Genomic DNA, 23,636 nt, shown 5'->3' with positions numbered 1-23,636 from the left:
TGAGGCACCAACAGAATTCGAGCTAATATCTTCATGTATTTCTTTCTTGTTTGAATGGGGAGTGATGCACACCAATCTTTCAGATATTTGCTTCTTCTGAATTTGGATACAGTGTGTTTTTCCCAACATTATCATTTCTCATATTGAAGATAGAAACCTCCAGTCATCCATGATCACCCTTAGCAACTTTAGCCAATAGTTTGCCAAAAGTAACATTTTTATTATTGCATGGAAATGTAAGTGGTATCAAATATTGATTCACTTAATATTTGATATTTGCCCCAAACAGGTAAAGCAGACCCATAAATCTCTACACCACTATTATCCTTAAATTCTATATTTAAATCCCTGCTTGTATGCAACAGTACTTTCCTGGTGAAGTGTGGTGCTGGGAATAGGCAATGAGGGGCTTGCATCTCTGACCTACCCAGTTCTTGCTTGTCAGGTTCTTCAACCCGGGACAAAGGACAGAGCCAGTGCTGGGACAAGACTGAAGACAAGACCTTGTACTCGAAGGCTTCTACTATGCTCACCAGAGTACACTATAGAAACACCCAGCTCCAATCATTACCAGCTCATAATATTTTAATAGGCAAAGCATAGAACTACAGGGAACAGTCGTATCACTCGAGTTAGTGTCAACTAGCATGGTAACTCATGACCTTCTCCTGAACACAACCTATGCAGCCCTCCTGGTTTTCACTGCCACTCTAGTCATTTCCTCTCCTAATTCAGCCTTCTTCATTTGCCCAGCTGCTGCTGCTGTAGCCAATGCCATTTGTTTTTGCAGCCACCTTGCCCCACTGCTCCGTGTCTCCGTTCTGCAACGTTTTTGATGGCCAGCCTTCCTAAGCCTCCCCTGTTGCCACTGCATGCATACTAAAGATCCCCTGGCAGGGGCAGCAGTATTGGCTGTGGATTTTGTCACCTCCAAGAAGAAATCACAGGGCATCCAGGAGAAAAGGACCTGAGACAGATTCTTTGCTGTTGGAGGCCACTGAGTGCAGTCAATCAGTCATTACGGTGTCACTTGGTACAGTTCGCATCATCTGCAACTCTTCAGTGATGCCACCGGCAGGGAGAATGCATACCTTGCCTTTTAAATTACATTAGCTGTGCTTCAGCACCATGGCAGTACTAGAAAAATCATCAATATTACCAGAGTCATTTTTTAAAATAGTCTCCGCTATCAGATATTCAGGAATATGATGAAAAATATTGTGGCCTTTAGTAAAAGAGAAGTACTTACTAAGGAAAATGAAGTGGTTGATGCCTCATCATCATGAATTATTATACCTCACATTCAGCAACAGAAATTGGGGGAATGAAAAATGTTGGCACTTAGAAAAGTTCCTTTTTGGCATACAACTCCCAGATTTCTCTACCCAGCATAGGGATTCTGGTTGTGACCATTCAAAAACCCATCTAAATGTAGAGGGTGTTCATTATTCATGACTAATAGCTGGGGCTAGGGAACTCAGAACCACACATCCCATCAGCTTCTGTCAACATGCTGTAGTTATTAGTAATTATAAAGCCCAACCAAAAGAAAATTCTTGGTGTCTTGGTTTTTAGGCCTGTTCCTGGGGTTATTTCGGGGCACTGATTAAGAAAATTGCATTGGCTGGACCATACCAGCTCTAGATTCTTAGATATAGTTGTCATGATTTTCTATAGGTGAGCAGATGGTGACTGGTAGATAATATATGTACTGTATCTTAAAAAACAGAGCTGACAATGGTGCCATTTTTAGAATCTGCATGTCAAATATACCCAGAAATAGGGCTAACATTTGAGGCACCAAAAGTGGTATGAGAGGCCAAAGTGAGAAGTAGATTTTTAAACATATAATAACAATCCCTAAATAATAGTTTGAAGTTGCATTCCTACTTATAGCTAGTTCTCACTTGAGCCAATAGAACATGAAAATGATAGGACCGTGCTTTCATGGAACAGCTGTATGCATGTCTACCTTGAAGTCCTAATGAGGTCAATGAAACTTTCTCCCATTACTTGGAAGGAAGCTCTACAAAGATCCATTCTCTTCTATATGCATGTAACAGTACAGCCTTTGATCCAGAGGGCCAAAATTAAGTCAATTTCCTCCTCTAATCTAGTTTCTTGTATCATTCCACATATTTTGTCAGATACATAGATATTAATGTTCTACATTCTTCTTCTTCTTGAACCCCTCTTCTTCCTCTTGAACCCCTCCTCTTCTTATCATCTCTTTCTGGACTTGTGAAGTTGTGCAATCATTGCAAAGTATATCATTTGGTACAGCCAAAAAGCTGTCACACTTAAATAAATAAATGCATGTGCCATTACTCCTTTCTTTTGCCCTACAAGGTTAAACCCACTACTTTTTCTCAGCTAAACTTTGTGCTGATCACTTTGAAGTGTAGGAGGGCCCCTGAATGCCCCAACACACACGAACTCCATGTTCTACCTGGCACAGCATCAGGTCTTGTTTAAAAAGCAATTGGAGAGACAAAACAAGTCAAAAGAAAAATCAGATTGAATTTAAAAATTAAAGCTTTGTACTCTGTCAAATCATGAAACAGTCTTCCTTGGCCAAAGAGGCCCTTTTTTGCACAATTTTAAAAAATACATGAGACAATACCACAAGTGATTCTGTGAGTAATTTTCCATACTAAACTCTAGGTAATTTAAATGATAAGCCCACTGACTGAAGCTTTTTGGATATTCCTTTGACTCATGCCAAGCAACACTTGATTCTTGAGTAAAGTTTCCTGTAATGGTTTAACAAAATAAAATATTGAAACATTAAAGGAATCAAATTTTAGATATACATTCTTAAATAATCAATATGTAATTCATGTAAGATAGTTTCACATCACTGTGGAAAAAAGACGTCTTATTTTGAGAAATGGCCTGTTTGCAAAACATGGCATGGAAGGACTCTAGATTTATAGACAACAAAGAAGACAAGGAAATGGTTTGCTCAGTCTGATCATGACAATGTAGCCAGATGCCCTATCTTATGAAGAATATAATTTTGATGGAAAATACCCTCTATCTCAGGGCTATAAAACCTGCATTCTTCCCAAAACTGTAACTCAAGATAGCTTACACAATAGAAGGAGATACAAGTAAAACCACATATACTGTAACACCCCTGTATCTGTTGGGGAAATTGCTAGACCGCAATTAGCTGAAGATGCAGATGTAGCCTGAATTCTAGTCCCAGCATACCATAGTTGCCCTGGAGGACCTAAAGGCACCTAGAGAATTGACCTAGAAGTTTGAAAGTTTTTCAATTACAAGTCTTTCGTAATTTCCAGGAGAAGCACAGTCCTCGGAAGACTATCTTCACCCAGCACAAATTAAGTGAAACTGTAGATATAAGTTCCATAAGTACAGAAGTCTTATTGTAGTTAAGAACTTACAAAACTATGATTTTTTTTTTAAAAATAAGCCATCTATAGAATTAAAGCCATGCAGGACACTAACTTTATTTATTTATTTACTGTATTTGGAGCAAACCAAGGAAACAGTTGTAATTTATTTTTTTAAAACCACAAAGTTTAGAAACTTGGCATTATATTAAATGTCCTTTGACCAGTGGCTGGCCACTTGGAGTGCCTCTAGTGTTGCTATAAGAAGGTCCTCCATTGTGCATGTGGCAGGGCTCAGACTGCAATGCAATAGGCGCTCTGTGGTTTGCTCTTCTCCATACTCACATGTCATGGACTCCACTTTGGAGCCCCATTTCTTAAGGTTAGCTCTGCATCTCGTGGTGCCAGAGTGCAGTATGTTCAGCACCTTCCAAGTCACCCAGTCTTCTGTGTGCTCAGAAGGGAGTCTCTCATTTGGTATCAGCCATGGATTGAGGTTCTGGGTTTTAGCCTGCCACTTTTGAATTCTCGCTTGCTGAGGTGCTCCTGCAAGTATCTTGGTAGATCTTAGAAAACTATTTCTTGATTTAAGGCATTGGCATGCTGGCTGATATCCAAACAGAGGATGGGGTGGAATTATCACTGCCTTGGTCCTTTCGTGATTGGCTGCTACTTCCCAGCAGATGTCAGGTGGTGCGATACCGGCCAAACAGTGTAATTTCTCCAGTGGTGTAGGGCACAGACATTCTGTGATAATGCAGCATGTCTCATTAATAGCCACATCCACTGTTTTAGCATGGTGAGATGTATTCTATACTATGCATGTGTACTCAGCAGCAGAGTAGCAAAGCGCAGGGGCAGATGTCTTCACTGTGTCTGGTTGTGATCCCCAGGTTGTGCTAGTCAGCTTTCGTATTGTTTCTAGTGCCCTCTTTTTGCTTGATATTTAAGCAGTGCTTCTTGTAAGTCGGAGAACAGTTCGAGAGCATGCTGCAATGCTCCAGTGGGATTCTTTCCCAAGTAATCCTCAGATTACCAGAAGTGACCAAAAGACACTGACTTAAAAGCATAGATTAAAACAGTACAGTACTGAACCAGAATACACACACACACACACACACACACCAATGAGTTCCTAAACACCTGTCAAAAATAATTCTTTCAGCTGGTGATCAGGAAGCCCACTTGTCCTCCCTAGGAAACAAGTTCAGAGCGTAGTAGCAGCTACAGAGAAGAATTTCTTCCATGTCACACACTCGAGAATTCCCAAATTTCAGCCCTGCCACCCTGCTCTGTCTGCATACCTCTTTGTACAATCTGTCTTTTTTGTCCTTTGTGAACATCCCAAATCAAAGTGGGGATAATTTGGCCATCCAGAGAATCTGGGGTTGTGTTTTCCAGCAGTTTTGGCCAGCTTTACCAATAATGAAGAATGATGTGGACTGCAGTCCAGAAATACCTGGAGGATCACATGATTCCCAGCTCTGCCCTGAATAGTGAGAAGTCTATAGGAGTGGGACCGCAAGTTATCTGGGAAGAATGAAGCTGTGCCTGCAATGGACTATTGTGGCCTTTCTCCTTCTGTACCCCCTTTCACCCTGTGCAATTGTAATATAACAAAGTCTGAATGGTTAAGATTGTCAGCTATATTATACACAGGGCAATTCATAAACCCCACCCATTGTGGGTTTGGATTTGCTTTGTTTTACTTAGAACCAGGCCCGTAACCAGGATTTTAATTTGGGGAGGGGGGGGCTGAGTCTGAGTGAAAGAGGGTCTACCCTAGCAAACCTTTTATATTGTTACCCCAATACCCCCATGCATATGGGATATATTGAGTATGGTGATCAGATCATGATATGAATAAACGTAACAGTTTAAATAATGTACCAGTAAGGCCTTCTCGCGGACCACCATGAGAATTTCGTGGGGGGGGGGGCTGAAGCCCCTCAAGCCCTCCCCCCTCCCCCCGGCTACATGCCTGCTTAGAACCCTAAATAGACCTGAAAATGTGTGAAACTAATTCACACAAACAAATCTGACTGTTGTATAATTAATAATTACTGAACACACACTGAATTACTTTCCAGATGATTGGCAAGCATTCCAATAAGCCTGGCTCCCTTAGCAGTTAAATTGCCCTTTAACAAGATGGCAAAAAATAGAGAGAGAGAGAGAGAGAGAGAGATAGCCATCCATTTTAACTAAAAATGCTAATTTGTATTAATAGATAATGTTTCATCAGAAAGTCTCCTGAACAGATTATTTATTAGGCATATACCTCCCATCTGAGGTTTGTAGGACGGAATGCTTTATTTCCATTTGTGTTTAAAGAAGGCCTTTCCTCCGAAACATACTTCCCATGATCATACAGTCTGAATACTCATTTCTCCCTTCCATTTGATTGCATCATTTTAAGCATAACCCAGCAGTCAAATGGCAAAAGAAAGGCATTTCCTAAGGAGTAAATCATTAACCCAGTGAAGCCTATGACAAAGGTCCCATTGACTTCTCTGCATAAGAATTTGGACATCAGTCAAAAGGAAGCCTGTTTTCCATAAATGGACTTGTAGTTTCAGGAATATGTGTACTAGAACAGTCTAAATCTTCACATGCAAAATATGTAGATTTGGGTTTTTCCTAAATCAGACAAATACATAGCTCACTGATAGCTCAGGAGAACCTCTGCATTATACAGAACCAGGAAATGATAACTGTAATAAATATGAAACTCCTGGATGTGTTGCTGGACTCAGCTTTGAATCTAGATGCTTGGATGCTGGCTGCATTTAGTGTGTAAATTCATTCATGTCTTAGTCACATCTAGATTGAATTACAGTCTATTCAGCCTTTGCTGATCCAATGTTCTGTATTATCCAACACAGTTTGCCTCCCACCCAGATCCACAGCTGTTTCAATATGCTGTGTTATGCAAAACATTGCAATGTTTTGGTGCTTCCTAGCAGTGTCCATATCTGTTGCTTCTAAAGTGTAAGCTCTTATTTGCATGTTTATTTATAAATTATAAAAACCATTTCCACATTCTATTATTGAATGCCTTTCTCTAGGATTCTGCCACAAGGGATTACATGCTAACAAATGGAAAAATATTATTATGTGCCTATACCCTCCCCAGTGTGCATTGTCACAATTCAGAAGAAATGTGCCTTATGGACAACAGATTATGAATAGCCATCAAGCAATTATAAAGCTCAGTTGTAGATAATTCTACAATTAGTTGAGAACCAATTGTGTAAGGGGATCTCGTAATGCCTTTACGACAAACTGAAGGAAGATTGTTACATAAGCTTTAATAAACTAGGGATGCATCTACATAGTAGAATTAATGCAGTTTGATACTACTTCAACTACTATAGTTCAATACTATGGAATCCTGGGAGTTGCAGTTTGGTAAGACTCAAGCACAGTTAAAGACTGTAAAACAGGTGTTGAACCATGGCAATTAAAGTGGCATCAAACTGCATTAATTCTACAGTGTAGCTGCATCCTAAATCTTAAAAAGGTGCTAACAGCACATAATCACTGAATCATAAAATTGGAAGAGACCTAATTGGCCATCCAGTCCAACCCCCTACCAAGGAGGAGGAAAATTGCATTCAAGGTACCCCTGACAGATGGCTATCCAGCCTCTGTTTAAAAGCCTCCAAAGAAGGAGCCTCCACCACACTCCAGGGCAGAGAGTTCCACAGCTCTCACAGTTAGGAAGTTCCTCCTAATATTCAGGTGGAATCTCCTTAAATATAGTTTGAAGCCATTGTTCCACGTCCTAGTGACCCAGACTAACATGGCTACATTTTTGAATACTAATGCTTGGAACTCTAGGAGAAAAGTTATAGAATAATAGTGATCAATTTGCAATAACTATCTCATAGTTTTGTAAGAGATGGGTTTCTACTCTCATTAATTTCAAGTTTCAGAATCAGCTCTGGCTTTTTGTAGAAGGATGGTATTGTTTTTCTTCTTACTAACTCTATTAGTATTATGTATCTCTGAACTAATACAGCTTAAGGCAGGAAGGGGAGAATTTTTAAAAAAAATTGCTAAAACAATGATTTCCCCCCCAAAAAAGATTAGTTTTAACACAAGCATCAGTGATTACCATATGTTTTTAAGAAATCATCTACACTAGAGTCTCGCTTATCCAACATAAATGGGCCAGCAGAACATTACATAAGGGAAAATGTTGGTTAATGAGGAATTAAGAAAAAGCCTATTAAACGTGAAAATATGTTATTATTTTACAAATTAAGCACCAAAACATCATGTTTTACAACAAATCAACAAAAAAGCAGTTCAATACATGGTAATGTTATGTAGTAATTACTGTATTTACGAATTTAGCACCAAAACATCTCAATGTATTGAAACAGCTGTGCATCTGGGCAGGAGGCAGACTGCACTGGATAATTCAGAATATTGAATGAGCAAAGGTTGGATAAGCAAGACTCTACTGTACTGCAAAGATGAAGTATTTTGGCCACATCATGAGAAGACAGGAAAGCTTAGAGAAGACAATTATGCTGGAGAAAATGAAAGGAAAAAGGAAGAGGGGCTGACCAAGGGCAAGATGGATGGATAGTATCCTTGAAGTGACTGGCTTGACCCTGAAGGAGCTGGGAGTGGTGACGCCCAACAGGGAGCTCTGGCGTGGGCTGGTCCACGAGGTCACGAAGAGTCGGAAGCAACTGAACGAATGAACAACAAACTGTACTTTTAATCTATCAGCCTTTTAAATCCAGCATTACTCTACTTAAGCAGCTTAAACTAGTGGCATTACACTGATTTTGGACCAAAAATTAAGTACCTGGCCTTTAGCTTGCCCACATGTTTCATGATGATTAATAGCCTAGTTGGTTGAGATGGAAAGCTATAGGCAACTATGAAATGTGCAAATTGCCATTTAGAAGACTATGCTTTGAATTCAAATCACCAGTAGATCTTTTCCTGTCCTGTGACCAAAATGTCTATGAATACATATCACCAAGAGATGAAGATTAAAAAACCCTTAAGCAGAACAAAAGCAACAACGCATTGACTCTTATGGATACAAAAAAGATATATGGGTTACAGCTGAATGGCTACTTAAAAGAACATTTATTTTGCTGTTGAAAAAAAATGAAACATCAAAGCAACTGTGATATCTTGCCTTAATTGGAAAAGAAACTAATAGCTGGCAATGAAAAATGAGTCTTGCTTTAGAGAACGGAATGCAAAAGTGCACTTTGGATTTAATTGTTCTCATTACTGACACTTTTAGAACGTGGCTGAAGAATTAATGAATGAATAAATGGAGACAGAAAACACCAGGAGATTGATTATAAACCCTCACAACTGTATAAACAATTAAAGCCATTTAGAAATGGTATGAACAAACTGCAACAGAAAATATATCTGATAAGAGATGTATTGGCTATGTTAAAAAGACAATTGACAATAAATGCTTTTGCCCTTGGATTGATGAAAGTAATGAATGAACTCAATTCCATATAATCCAATTTTTCCAGTTTTTCAAACAGAAGGTTTTAAATTTTCACTGCAATAAATGATTTCCAGACAATGCGTGTTCATTCGTTCAGTCGTCTCCGACTCTTCGTGACCTCATGGATCAGCCCACGCCAGAGCTCCCTGTCGGCTGTCACCAACCCCAGCTCCTTCAAGGTCAGTCCAGTCACTTCAAGGATGCCATCCATCCATCTTGCCCTTGGTCGGCCCCTCTTCCTTTTTCCTTCTACTTTACCCAGCATAATTGTCTTCTCTAGGCTTTCCTGTCTCCTCATGATGTGGCCAAAGTACTTCAGCTTTGTCTGTAGTATCCTTCCCTCCAGTGAGCAGTCGGGCTTTATTTCCTGGAGGATGGACTGGTTGGATCTTCTCGCAGTCCAAGGCACTCTCAGAATTTCCTCCAACACCACAGTTTAAAAGCATCGATCTTCCTTCGCTCAGCCTTCCCTAAGGTCCAGCTCTCACATCCGTAGGTTACTACAGGGAATACCATGGCTTTGACTATGCGGATCTTTGTTGCCAGTGTGATGTCTCTACTCTTTACTATTTTATCGAGATTGGACATTGCTCTCCTTCCAAGAAGTAAGCGTCTTCTGATTTCCTGGCCACAGTCTGCATCTGCAGTAATCTTTGCACCTAGAAATACAAAGTCTGTCACGGCCTCCACAATTTCTCCCTCTATTTTCCAGTTGTCAGTCATTCTTGTTGCCATAATCTTGGTTTTTTTTATGTTTAGCTGCAACCCGGCTTTTGCGCTTTCTTTTTTCACCTTGATTAGAAGGCTCCTCAGCTCCTCCTCGCTTTCAGCCATCAGAGTGGTGTCATCTGCATATCTGAGGTTGTTAATGTTTCTTCCAGCAATTTTCACCCCAGCTTTGCATTCATTCCAGACAATAGATAAGGCTTTTTAAACAGAAAAACGACAGAGTTGGACTTCATCATATTGCAGAAAAGAAGCGTCCTAGGAGGCTTAGAGTCTTCTTCAGGGACTGAGCCCCACAGCAGCCATCACACAATGTCATAAGACTTCTGGCTGTGGCTCTGCCCTCAGCTGGAGTGAAAGCGTCACTGGATGCTTTCCCCACAACACAGTTGGTTTCTGCACTATTTGGGTGACACTTCCCCTGTCTGATGGGGAAAGCGTCACCATGCCAAAGCAGCTTGTGGAGCAATAGAGTCACCCCTCATGCCTGCTGGTGAAATGGCATGGGGGGACTCCCCCATGTGTTAAGGTCATAACAGTCCTTTTATCCAACATTACCCAAGGGAGGGAGGGAGCTGCCCTATAAGCCGCCCTGAGTCCCCCGCCCCCGGGGGGTTGAGAAGGGTGGGGTATAAATATATGAAATAAATAAATAAATAAAACTCTTCTCTCACTTTTGTTTACTTTCTCTGGGCAAGATATTTTTGTACTTCATGATCTGGCATAAGGTCCAAATATAAAATATATGTTGCTACAGGTGGGGCAAAACAAATTTTTAACTGAATGTGCTAAGAAAAACAGGTTCTTCTACAAGTGAACAATTTAAGTGATACACTCCACGCAGAGACAAACCAGTCTGATAGATTAAATCTAGTATTATAGCAGTTCTAGAAGAAGATTGTGATGGTTCCCCTATCCAGGTTGGTTCTGTAGAGCCAGACTTTGGAGTACTATCACTTACTTTGTTCTTTTGCCTCCAAGATCCCTGTATTGATCAATCACTCTATCCCATAATCACATCTATTTTTAATAAGAGGCTGTGTTGCTCAGTGGATTCAGTGTAATGAATCGTAGCTGGTTCTCCTGAACAGTTATTGTACGTATTTAAATAGCATTTAGCCTTTTGCCAAATCCACACATGCAGTTGGTTCTTCTGTCTCAAACGAAGTAATTCTTCTTCCTAAACTCTCCCCACATTTTCAGGTCCCTGACACCAAATTCCTCTCCTCTTAACTAGCCTTCACACCTTGTTTCTGACTCCTCTATTGCATCCGCCCCTATCTAACTCTTTAACAGACACACCTACAACTTACAGTATATTCTTTCCTTCACAGCACTCCATGAGATATGATTGGTTTTATTCTACACAGGCTTGCCCAACTTTTCATATCACAACAATTTTGTTAGAGAATTTTGTGTCAAAAGTTTGACATCTTTTGGAATATAGACATAAAAACTGAGGACACTCATCCTCAATATCTTAACTAAAATCTCTAATGCTGACTTCCCTCCTGATTGACATAATCAGACAAGTAATGATGATGCTAATGATACCAGTGATGTGGCTGGTAGCTTATATCCCAGGATTTGATCCCAGATTATCTGCTTTGAACTGGATTATATGAGTTTCCACTGCTATATAACCTGGGTTAAGAAGATAATCTGGGATCAAATCCTGGGATATAAGGACAGTGTAGAAGGGGCCTCAGCTGCAGCTCCCGCTCCCAACACAGCCATTTCCTGGCTGGTGGTAGCTAAGAGGAAAGAAGACAAGCAAACATCTGCCTTCCTGTTCCTGGATACAGAGCAATGTCATCATGCATAGCATAATGCCATGCTGGAATGTGTCCTCAGAAGCACAATCAAGATGACAAAATGTCTGTAAATGAATCTCTCTGAGAAAGAGTTGAAGGAGGTGGGTAAGTTTAGTAAAATTACAAGGGAAGAGATTCTCAAAAAAATTAAGAAGCTCCTGATGTAGAAGAGCTGTTCAACAGTAGAACATGCTATCTTGGTTGCTTTAGATATGGATTCCTGCATTGGCATACTGGATGATGAATGGAGTCACTTCCAGCTCTACAGTTTTATGATTTAGACTCATGTCTCCAAAAGAGCCTTTAGGCTCAAAGAATATTATGCATCTTCTTTCCTCGTCCCACCTGAAGAAAAGAGGAATAATGACAGAAGTATTGTGTGGGGCTAAAGTTCGAACACAAAAGAGAACTAGGTGTGATCTTTGGAAAGAGCTTGGAGTATCTCCCTTGGGATCTGATATAGGACAGTGGGTTTCTTCTCAGATGGGATAGCCAATGTGCTGCAGTGATCAGAGTGTTGGACTCTCGGCTTGGAAAATCCAGATTCTGGGTCCTGAGCTACAAAGCTTGTGTCCTTCAGCCAGGGTTGTTATGAACATATAATGATGGGGGAGGGGGGGATGTCACATACAACACTTTTAATATGCTGGAGAAAATCTGGAATATAACGACACCATAAGCATGTCTAAAATGGCCTGATATGTAATTCAAGGATAGATTTTGTGACCAAGATTATTGATTTTGATATGACCAGAGGATAAGTCTGTAGCCATTCTGCTGAAAGGAAAGTGCCAATGTTATCTCATGGGACAAAATAAGTTCCTGCCTTTTGTCACTCAACTCAGAGAAGGGGACAATAGAGTACCTAATAAAAAATGGCGCTCCATGCAGTCAGGCCGGCCACATGACCTTGGAGGTGTCTTCGGACAATGCTGATTCTTAGGCTTAGAAATGGAGATGAGCACCACACCCCAGAATCAGACACGACTTGACTTAATGTCAGGGGAAAACCTTTACCTTTACCTAATAAATAATATTTGTTATTTGATATCTTAAATCTCAAGTATCCTCTTCTTCCAAAGGAAACCAGAGCTAGGAAAGTACTGCTTTTGCTACTACTCACAGAGAGAAGGGTAATGTCTTATAAACTTTTTAACTTCTCACTTGTGTATAATATAAATTCTATTTTCTGCATTATTTATAGTTACCTCTAATGAAAGCTTTGTAATATAAGTATCCAGTAATGTAAGTATATCTTCAGGATGACTATCAGCATAGGTGCTATTTAAGGCATAGTCTTCATATGAAGATTAACAAATGTCAGCATGCTGGAAGAAGCAAAGACCACCAGCATTGAAGTGATGCTTCTATACCATCAACTCCACTGGACTGGTCACGTTGTCTGAATGCCCAAAATTTGTCTCCCAAAGCAGTTATTATACTCCTAACTCAAGAACAGGAAACGTAACGTTGGCTGTCAGGAAAAGAGATTTAAAGATGGGCTTAAAGCCAACCTTAAAAACTGTGGCATAGACACCAAGAACCAGGAATCCCTAGCCCTTGAGCTCTCTAACTGGAGGTCAGCTGTGACCAGCAGTGCTTCAGAACTCAAAGAGACACGAATGGAGAGCAAATGGGAGAAATGCGCCAAGAGGAAGGCACATCAAGCCAAACCTAACTAGGACTGCTTTCCACCTGGAAACCAATGTCATCAACTGTGGAAGAACATGTGGATCAAGAATAGGGCTCCACAGCCACCTACAGACCCACCGCCAAGACACTACACTTGGAGGACCATCATCCGCAGGCTAGGAGAGATCACCTAAGAAAGAATCAGAATATAGCCTATACTACCTGGTATTTCCTGGCTGTTTCCCTTTGAAGTAAAAATCAGGCCTAGCCCTGTTTAACTTCTGAGATCACATGTGATCTCGTGTCCATGGGGTATTTAGGCATAAATATATCAACTGTATTTCTTTGATTCTAAGACCGAAGAAACACAGTAATATATCTCTGTATAGCCTTTCCCCCCATATAAAATGCCTAAAAATTGGGTGCATCCTAGACTCTCGGAGACTTTTAGATGTATACACACACACAAAAAAAAATTTCTGTTGGTGATACTGAAACAGAGCACACCTTATGATCGATGGCATCTGAAAATTGAAGACATACTGTATGTTGTTGCTGTTTGCTTTCAGGTTGACTCCAATTTATGGCAGTCACCCAACCCTAGAGTATTCTTGGCAAGATTTTCTTATTAGAGGAGTTTTGCCACTGCCTTCATCTGAGGCTAAGAGAGTGTAACCTGGCCCAGGGCCCTCACTGAGTTTCAATGCCTAAACATCCAAACCACTCCTCCATATTGGTTCTATATATGCATGTACCTGAAGTATATCTTAAGGAATTACAAATATTTTGCAAAGAGAGCAAATTCCTTCTCTGCCATTTCAGGTACCCCATGTCTCTATGAGTTTTTTTAAAGAGTTTCCCCACCATACAGTTCTAAAGAATTCTCCCTTCCCTCTGAACTATATCAAACATAATGTTTCAAAGAAGTTCCCATTAAAGATCTTGTCATTCAGCAGATAAACAACCACACCTAAATATTTTGGCCGAACTGGCTCCCTGGGACCCAAGAGTGTGGGAGGTATAATTTTTAGAGAAAATTAAGACATTCCTCACAATGAACTCTTCAGACGGTAGTGACCCAGTTCATACTCTGTATGCTTTAGCTGAACTCCCCAGAGTTTGCTCACACCCCCACACTCACTTGTACAAACAGGCCTCTCTGTAAACCTGAGCAAAATATTTCTCCCATAAACAAGGAAGGAAAAGCAGAAACATATAATACAACTATTCTGGTTTTAAATGCTCCAATAGTATAGCCACAGTGAAGAGTAAAAGAACACTGTTGATTCATAAATGTGCTAAAAATAATTTGCTACTGAAGAGCTAATATGAAGCACAGTTGTGTTCATACTAGTCTATCAATATATTTGTGACTAAATGAAGTCTCAATTATTTTAGCAGGTATTATGCTAAAGACAACCAAGCCTGGAACCAGCCCTTTGGTTTGAAGCTTCCATGGCATCACCACTAGCTATGCTGGCAAAGACTGACGGGAGATTCCATAAAAGTAGCGCTGCCACATAACATGACCTTTGGCTTCTTCTGCAACATCTTGTATTGCACATCCCATTAAGTAATGGAACACTTGAATTCTTATGCCTCATTAATTTGTTTGGTTTCCTAAAGAAACTACAAAAACTACAATGCAGTGATGTTATATATCATCGCTCTCACATTACTATATGTCATTAAAGGCAGGAGTAAGAGACACAGATCAGTTTTTTTCAGAACTAGCCATGCTCTGCTAGTTAAACCACAAATCCTGGCTTATTAAACATTATGTGCTTGTGCTGCATATTAGTGCACACAGCTGATAATCTCCACTTAGTATCTCCCACCAAGCTGGATAGTATCATGAACTGGGATTGTAATTTAATGATCCCAAATAAATTGGGATCATCAAACTGCCGATATCAAGATTTTTTCTGGTGATTTATAAATCCTGGCTTATTTGGTTACAATAAACCAGAATCTTGGGTTTATACAAAATTTCCATTGCCTTTATTCCCTTTTGTATGTATAAGAAAAAACAAAAATGCTGCATATGGTCCCATGCTGCTTGTGTGCACTGTGGTCCACTAAATCAAGGTTCCCACTTTACAGTAATGTACAGTACAAAGACAGCCAATGACTAATTCCAGGTTTTACCTCTGACTAAGATCTTACATCACTTCCATGTAACCTAAATATCTGCAGATAGAGTTACATTCTACAACTTCTAGACTGAATACCAACATAGAGCAGTTCATACAATTAAATGGCCGATGCCCATGGTTGACAACCTGTGGTGCACATGTAATGTGCAATGAACAAAGGCAATGTGCCCAGATGTGTTTATGTATTATGGTGTGCACAATGATCCAATATGCACAGCTTTATTTATTCCACTCTTAGCTAAATGCAATCACTGCCACCACAAAAAAGAAAAGAAAAGAAACACATTCTTTATGTCAGGGATCCTCAAACTTTTTAAGCTGAAGACTGGTTCACAGTCCCAGACTGTAGGGGGCCAGACTATAGTTTGGAAAAAATGAATAATTCCTATGCACACCACATATATCTTATTTATAGTGCAAAGAATGAAAGAATAATACAATATTTAAAATTAAGAACAATTTTAACCAACACAAACTTACTAGTATGTCAATGGGAAGTGTGGGTCTGCTTTTGTGATAGTCAAGTTAATTAGAATTGTTGTTGTTGTTGTTGTTGTGTGCCTTGAAGTCATTTAAGTCTTAGGGTGACCCTAAGTCCAAAGTTTAGGCCAGGGGGCAGTTCAATGACCTTGGAGGGCCACATCTGCTCAATGGGCCTTTGTTTGGGGACCCCTGCTTTATGTATAGCACAATTTACTTAAATCACCATTGGAGCACCAGCCTCTACCTCCATCCTTGTTCACAATTCAAATATAGCTATTGATTCTTTATTACTTTCTTGGCAAGGGATAAATAATGTTATGTTGTTGTGGTGGTGGTGGTTGATGTTGCATGCCTTCGAAGGGAACCCATCATGGGGGTTTCTTTTCTGATGTTCTCAGAGTGGAACTACCTTTTCCACCCTCTGAGTTTGAGAGAGTGTAACTTGCCCTCGATCACCCAGTAAGTTTCCATGTCCAATAGGTATTTGAATTATGGTCTCCAATCTGAGTCCAGCACTCAAATCATTATACCATTCTGGATCATTAATCTCCCTCAAAGTTGTTCTACTTTTTCTATGTAATGTGCAAGCCTCAGCAGTAAACTTCAGATAACTATGGATTAGCCTTAGATATTTTGACAGCTTGAGAGAGAAATTAGATGCTGCCACATAGCTTCACTTTCACCCTCGCAGACTCTCTGACATTATACTGTTCTATGCAGGCCCGTAGCCAGGATTTCGTTTCGGGGGGGGGGGGGTGAATGTTTTCGGGGGGATTCGGGGGGGGCTGAGTTTCGGGGAGGGTGAGTCTGAGTGAGTCTAGCCTACCAAACCTTTTGTATCATTAACCCAATACCCTCATGCATATGGGATATATTGAGTATGGTTATCAGATCATGATATGAATAAACATAACAGTTTAAATAATGCACCAGTAAGGTCTTTTCGCGAACCACCATGAGAATTTGGGGGGGGGGCTGAAGCCCCCCCGAGCCCCCCCCCCCCCGGCTACATGCCTAGTTCTATGGATATGTTTAAGATGTTTCCTCCAAGATCAGCATATACATACAACTGGTATTAACACGCCTTTGCTGCTTCTCCTTTCGCCTCATAACATCACTCTCTACAGAAGATTATTATTAATAGATGAAGATCTTTCCAAATGAAGTGATGTATATGGGTGGTGGCAGGGTTTCAATGGTAGCATCCCCTATATGGGAACAGCTTTCCCAGGGACCTTTTTCTATTCTTTTTCTCTTCACTCATTATTTTCAGATAATCTGAGTTATCAATGGAGAACCCCTGGAAGTGCACCTCCAAAAATGAGAATAGAAGCTCCTGGGTTGAATCTTCTCTTGTTCTCCCCCATTTCATTCTAAAACAAAATTTGGATTTTCTGAAAGCTGTGGCGTTTTTCTGTTTCTCAAAATGAAAATGACTTTCATATTGGCAATGCAATTATGTCCATATTTTCTTCTTGTTATTGTTGGGTGTCTTCAAATCACTTGTAACTTATGGCAACCCTAAAGTAAACCTGATAGTGTGTGTGACACACCTGAGGTCATCCAGTGGGTTTCCATGGCTGATTGGGGACTCAAACCCTGGTCTCCAGAGTTATAGTTCAACACTGAAACCACTACACCAAGCTGCCCCCCCCTCTCTCTCATATATGTTGTTAGAAATAAACCCCACACACTGCCAAAGAGGGCCCCCGGTGGCACAGCAGGTTAAACCACTGAGCTGCCAAACTTGCTCACTGAAAGGTTGGAAGCTGGGGAGCAGGGTGAGTTCCCACTGTTAGTCCCAGCTTCTACCAGTTTAGCAGTTTGAAAACATGCTAATATGAGTAGATCAATAGATATCGCTTCTGTGGGAATGTAGTGGCGCTCCATGCAGTCATGCTGGCCACATGACCTTGGAGGTGTCTATAGGCAACGCTGGCTCTTTGGCTTATAAATGGAGATGAGCACCAACCCCCGAATTCGGACACAACTAGACTTAATGTCAAGGGGAAAACTTTACATTTACTACTGCCAAAGAATTCACTATCTCATAAGCACATATCAGATCACAATCAATATGCTATGCCTTGCAGGCATTTTCTGTGCCTGTAGAAAGAGTCGATGTCACTCTTTTTTCATCCTGATTTACTGATGGAGCAAAAAGCGATCCTCCCCTCCCATTAGCACAAGCTATTGACTAGTTGACTATATCATGCTCTTGGATGGCACAATTTTTTTTCAAAGTATAAACATTTGAAAAAATGCTATACTTTTCTACATATCATTCCATCCTTTTAAGGAAGAGTCAGGGCATTTAAATAAAACTACTTTCCCCTCTGCCCTGCATTAAGAGAATATTTAGAATGTCCTTTTCTTTGCTCTATTTTATTCTCTAAAAGGATGTGCTCGGTGCTATTATTCACCCACCTAAGAGCTGAGACAAAATTTCTCACAAGACTTTTTTGACACAGAAAACTGAAATGTTTTGCAGAGAAAGTAGAAAATAATTTTCCCTTACTTCTCCAGTTTTGCACTTATATCCAAATAGTATCTGTATGTGTTTGTAAGCGCACATTTGTGTATGTGTAAGAGAGCAAGAGAAGAAAGAGATACAGATGGCCAGCCTCCCCACCCACCAAGAAAACACAGAAAAATGCAAGATTTTGGACTCTGGAAGATGCAAAACAGAAGTCATGCTGATCATATAGCTCAGTGTTCTCAACCTTCTGAATGCCACAATCCCTTAATACAGTTCCTTAGGTTGTGGTGACCCCCAACCATAAAATTATTTTTGTTACTACTTCATAACTGTAATTTTACTACTGTTATGTAAATATCTGATATGCAAAATGTATTTTCATCCACTGGACCAAATTTGGCACAAATACCCAATATGCCCAAATTTGAATACTGATGCAGCCGGGGGGATTGATTTCGTCATTTAGGAGTTGAAAAGAAAAGAAAAGGAGTTGTTATTTCTGGGATTTATAGTTAAACTACAATCAAAAGCATTCTGAACTCCACCAACAATGGAATTGAACCAAACTTGGCACACAGAACTCCCATGACCAACATAAAATATTGGAAGGGTTTTGTGGGCATTGTCTTTGAGTTTTGGAGATGTAGTTCACCTACATCCAGAGGGCACTGTGATAGATCTGGACCAAACTTGGCACAAATACTCAATATGCCCAAATGTGAACACTGGTGGGATTTGGGGAAAATAGACCTTGACATTTGGGAGTTGTAGTTGCTGGGATTTATAATTCACCTACATAGAGCATTCTGAACCCCACCAACCATAGAATTGGGCCAAACTTCCCACACAGAACTCCCATGCCTTGAAGGGACTCACTGGCAAGAGTCTCCATCCAGCCTTGTGCGCTCTCCCTGACCCCGCACATGTGCACCATGTTGCCATGCGCCCAATGTGGCTGTTCTCCACTCCCTGCTTGGAGTCTAAGAAACAGCCTTCCTCTTGGCTGAGAGGCTGGCCAATCACAGTGGAGGAGGGCTTTTGGTGGGAAGATTTGCCATCTGTTTCCAAAAAGGAAGAGAAGAAAAGGCAGAGAGATCTTCAGGTTTGTCTGCCAAAAGGGCTCCTAAGACCATCAGAGATATATATGTTTTCTGATGGTCTTTGGCAACCCCTCTGAAACCCCCTTGCACCCCCTCTCCAGGGGTCCTGACCCCCAGGTTGAGAAACACTGATATAGCTGCTGCTACCATTTTGAGACAAAGCAAAATGCGACTCTATGTGTTTCATAGGGTTAAGCAAGGAATACTCTGAGGGGTTTTTACAAGTTCTTTCCTCTAAAACAGACATGGGCAAACTTCAGCCCTCCTGGTGTTTTTGGACTTCAATTCCCACCATTCCTAACAGCCTCAGCCCCCTTCCTTCCCCCCCTCAGCTGAGAGGAAAAGGATGGGGCCTGAGGCTGTTAGGAATTGTGGGAGTTGAAGTCCAAAACACCGGGAGGGCTGATGTTTGCCCGTGCCTGCTCTAAAATATAGCCTTCAGCACCAGGTATTCATTGATGGTCTCCCATCCAGGTATTAACTAGGGCTGATCCTGCTTATCTTTCAAGGTTAGGCGGGATTTGGTGCCTTTAGGATATTTAGGGCCTTCCAAAAGAAAAATGTAGAGCTTTGTGTGTGTGTGTGTGTGTGTGTGTCAGGAATAACTAGAGAAACTGCAAGTTGCTTCTGGTTTGAGAGAATTGGCCATATGCAAGGACGTTGCCCAGGGGATGTCCGGATGTTTTGATGTTTTACCATCCTTGTGGGAGGCTTTTCTCGTGTTCCTGCATGGAGAGCTGGAGCTGACAGAGGGAGCTCATCTATGATCTCCCCAGATTTGAATCTCCGCCCTTTAGTCTTTAGTCCTGCCAGCACAAGGTTTTAACCCATTGTGCCACCGGGGGCTGTGTTCCTGTCATTGGTGGGGGTGGATCCCATGCTGGAGAAACAGTTGGAAGATTTCTCCTCTTGGTGGAGAAAATTTATGAAATGCTCTCCCACCCCAGCATTTCTATTCATAAACAAGGTGAGGCATTCAGAAAACCCACAGTGCCATAACCCATCTTTCCAGCCAAGGAGCACGCAACTCTTACATTAAACAAAAAAAAACCCAATTCTTTAAACAGGCACAGCAGTAAATAAGCAGAACCCTACTACTGTTGCTCCTAGGAATAAATATTTGCATCATGCAGTACAAAAAATATTTTTAAAACTCCCCTGATTTTTAATTCGGAAATCAAAGTAAACAGGTTAGAGTTATGTTGCAAAGATGCTGCCAGAAGCTTTTCCTAGAGATCTGCCTGCTTTCTATTACAATGAGTGTAATTTACCTTGGAAAGGATGACCTATACTTTAAAAGCCAGCAAATCATAAAGCAGGTTGAACCCAAGGCCTCCGAGGAAGTTCTGAAATGCAACAAATGGGCTTTATAGCTTAACGTTCATCCAACCAGCATGGGGCAGTGGTTTGAGCATTGGATTACAGCTCTAGAGACCAGGTTCAAATCCCTGCTCAGTTCTGGAAACCCATTGGGTGACACTCTCTCAACCTCATAAGGAAGTGCATAGGGAAGCTCACTCTGAACAAATCTTGTCAAAAAAATCCGGTGAGTCAGAAATAACTTGCAGCAACAACAACAACAACTGTCTAACCCAGCCATGGGTAAACTTGGGCTTAAGCGGCTGAGGGGGAAAAGGAAGGGGCCCGAGGCTGTTAGGAATGGTGGGAGTTGAAGTCCAAAACACCTGGAGGGCCCAAGTTTGCCCATGGCTGGTCTAATTCAAATGATACAAAACCAACCATGTTTATTCAAAGAGACGTCTAACAGGAGAAAACCACTAAAATTCCAGTCAAGGAACCCCTTTCACAGTGGGAAGAAATGTGTGTGAGAATTGCCTCTCAGCTGTCAAAAATGACAACACCAGTTTTGTGCCTAAGGCTAGAAAATTCCTCGAAAACACAAGCGGACAATTCCCCCTTTTTAACCAGTGAGTGTCTTGCTTAGGGTCAAGCACTCTGCATGGGTTCTGGGGCACTCTTTACACTGGGTTGCTATGGGTTTTCTAAGCTGTACGGCCCTGTTCCAGAAGCATTCTCTCCCAATATTTCACCCACATCTATGGCAGACATCCTCAGAGGTTGAGGGATTTGTTGGAAACTCGGCAAGTGAGGTTTCTATATCTGTGGAAAGTCCAGGGTGGGAGAAAGAACTCTTGTCTACTTGAGGCAGGTGTGAATGTTGCTAATGGCCACCTTGATTAGCATTTAATGACCTTGCAGCTTCAAAGCCTGGCTGGTTGCTGCCTGGGGAAATCCTTTGCTGGGAGGTGTTAGTTGGTCCTGATTGATTCTTATCTGGAATTTCTCTGCTTTTTGGGTGTTGCTCTCTATTCATTGTCTTTTTAGATCCAGGACAGAATGCTTCTGGAATATGGCCCTACAGCCCAGAAAACTCACAGCAACCCAGTGATTCTGACCATGAAAGCCTTTGACAACTCTTGATAGTGTTTTATTCAGTCTGAGATGAGCCCAAGAGCCTGAAACAAAGAAAAGGGGTGTGTGGATGTGGATGCCTGAGGTGACTTGTAAAGCAGGGGTGTCTAACTTGAAGCTCTCCAAATGCTTCAGTCTCCAACTCCCAGAATACCTGAAGCAGCTTGTCCAATGGCTGGGAATTCTGAGAGCTGAAGAGCAAAACACCTGGAGGGCCACATGTTGGACAACACTGCTATAGCGTGAATACAGTTTGACACCCCTTGAATTACTATGGTTCAGTGCAATGGAATCCTAAGAGTTGGAACTTCACAAGGCGTGTAGCCTTCTCTGCCCAGGAGCCCTGCTGTAGCATGAGTGCAGTTTGACACCCCTTGAATGACTATGGTTCAGTGCAATGGAATCTTAAGAGTTGGAAATTCACAAGGCTTGTAGCTTTCTCTCCCCAAGAGTCCTGCTATAGCTTGAATGTTGTTTGACATCCCTTGAATACCATGGTTCAGTGCAATAGAATCCTATGAGTTGGAGGCTGCAGCTTCACAAGGTGTGTAGCCTCCTCTGTCCAAGAGTGCTATTGTAGAGTGAATGCAGTTTTACACCCCTTGAACTACCATGGTTTAGTGCAACTGAATCCTAAGAGTTGGAGATTTTCAAGGCAGGTAGCCTTCTCTCCCCAGAAGTCCTGCTGTAGCATGAGTGCAGTTTGCCATCCCTTGAACAACTATGGTTCAGTGCAATGGAATCCTAAGAGTTGTAGCTTTACAAGGCATGTACCCTTCTCTCCCCAAGAGTGTGCTATAGCATTAATGCAGTTGGTCACCCCTTGAAATATTATGGTTCAGTGCAATGGAATCCTAAGAGTTGGAGCTTCTCAGGACTTGTAACTTCTCTCCCCAAGAGTCCTGCTGTTGCGTGAATGCAGTTTGACACCCCCTTGAATCCTGAGAGTTGTAGCTTCTAAAGGTGAGTGCCTTCTCTGCCCAAGAGTGCTGCTGCCTCTTGCCTTCCCACACTACACATCTGAGGAATCGATAGCATTGAGCCGTGGTAGTTGAAGCGGAATCAAACTACACTCATTTTACGGTGCAGAGTGAGCTTTATCTTTGTATTTCGGTCCCGTTTCTCCCCTCTGGACCCAATCCCAAAGAGAGCCGCCGCTGTCTACACCCGAGGGAAAGAACCAGCGAGGAAGAAGCGGGATTGCTGCGAAAAGAGTTCTTATGAGTCGTAGCCCCAGCTTGGCGGGAACGGGCTTTGAACGCAGCGTCCAGTCCCGCCCTGGGATAGCCCTTCCTGGCCGCAGCATAGTCTCACAAACACAGAGACACCTGGGCATCTTCCGCCTCCTTTCTGGGCTTGAGATGATAGGAAACCCCCAAAGATCGGATCTGGGAGAGAGAAGGAAGGAAGGAGGGAGGGACTTGGGGCTCTGCAGCAGAGCTAGGCAGGCACACAAAGGAGAAGGCGGCTACAAGGAGGGAAGTTTTTTCTCGCCCCTACCTGGACTCCGACGGGACTGCAGCTGCCGGCCTCTGGATGGAAGGAGCCCATCAGCCGCCGCAACGGGGCGAGAAGGAGCCTCGGCTCCAGGCGGCTCCTGCTTCTCTGGAGCAGAGGCACAGCGCTCTCTGGAGCCCAACAAGGCGCTTCGACGCAGGAGCAGCAGCAGAAGAGCCGGCCTGAGATGCAAGGAGGGAAGGGAGGGAGGGAGGGAGGGAGACGGGGAGCTGCCCACTAGGCTCTGGCGTCGCAAGATGCGGGGCGGCGGCTCTGCCACGCCTCCCCCTGCCTCCCCTTCTCCCGAAAAGCTGACTTACAACGTTGTATCTCCGTCCCGAGAAGAAGCGGCTAAGAAACAAGTGCATTATTATAATATGCGAGGATATATATTATTATTATTATTATTATTATTATTATTGGAGCCCTGGTGGCGCAGTGGGCTCAACCTCTGAGC

The 23,636-nt window shown here is 41.9% G+C and overlaps 1 protein-coding gene across 1 annotated transcript in view; it reads right to left on the bottom strand.

Annotated features, from left to right (window-relative positions):
* Positions 1-23,378, bottom strand: part of KANK4 (KN motif and ankyrin repeat domains 4) — a 74,790-nt gene extending 51,412 nt beyond the window's left edge. The window contains exon 1 of the mRNA XM_060773631.2: positions 23,183-23,378. The gene's annotated coding sequence lies outside the window, so the exon portion shown is untranslated. The remainder of the gene's footprint in view (positions 1-23,182) is intronic.
* Positions 23,379-23,636: the final 258 nt, after the last annotated feature.

The sequence above is a fragment of the Anolis sagrei genome, chromosome 4, assembly GCF_037176765.1.
Source record: "Anolis sagrei isolate rAnoSag1 chromosome 4, rAnoSag1.mat, whole genome shotgun sequence".
In the NCBI taxonomy this organism is placed as follows: Eukaryota; Metazoa; Chordata; class Lepidosauria; order Squamata; family Dactyloidae; genus Anolis; species Anolis sagrei.
The sequence above is the reverse complement of the archived record's forward strand: the minus strand, read 5'-3'. Positions and strand labels throughout refer to the sequence as shown.